The 541-nt window shown below is 47.9% G+C and overlaps 1 non-coding gene across 1 annotated transcript; it reads right to left on the bottom strand.

Annotated features, from left to right (window-relative positions):
• Positions 1-240: 240 nt before the first annotated feature.
• Positions 241-313, bottom strand: trnav-uac (transfer RNA valine (anticodon UAC)). The gene has a single exon. It is a non-coding gene; the product is annotated as a tRNA-Val (tRNA).
• Positions 314-541: the final 228 nt, after the last annotated feature.

Below are 541 nucleotides of genomic sequence, written 5' to 3'. Positions count from 1 at the left end.
GTAGCGGATATCACGTTGGCCTCACACGCGAAAGGTCCCCGGTGGATCCGTTTTCTCTCACTCAAAGTTATCTATTTATTGGTTAAATAAAGAGCAATTCAGGAATAAGGGAGCCCTTTTGCCAGGAGAATAAATAGCAAATAAAAACAGCAAATTCTGCAAATCTCAGCAAATCAGGCAGCATTTGCCAGGAGACGAAACTCGCCTCCGATTGTTCCCATTTGGCAAGTTTAAACAAAATGTTTCTGCCTGGGATCGAACCAGGGACTTTTTGCGTGTAAAGCAAACATGATAACCACTACACTACAGAAACCACTGGTACAACAGCCCCAACAGAGGGGAGCTAACCACTGAGCTCCCTCTGTGCTGATCGGGAATGAGGAGGCTCACCTGAAATAACTTCTGTCCCACACTGCAAGTTCTCAATCCTTCTCCTCCACTGCCCTTTACAGAAATATCACGGATCACCCAGCCACCATGTTCACTTCCACATCCTCACAGTGGGGCCACAGAGGCTCCTACCGTCTCCCCGCGATCAGTG

This window comes from Pristiophorus japonicus, unplaced genomic scaffold (assembly GCF_044704955.1).
Source record: "Pristiophorus japonicus isolate sPriJap1 unplaced genomic scaffold, sPriJap1.hap1 HAP1_SCAFFOLD_75, whole genome shotgun sequence".
Taxonomy (NCBI): Eukaryota; Metazoa; Chordata; class Chondrichthyes; family Pristiophoridae; genus Pristiophorus; species Pristiophorus japonicus.
Note: the sequence above shows the minus strand (reverse complement) of the source record. Positions and strands in the feature narration are given on the sequence as shown.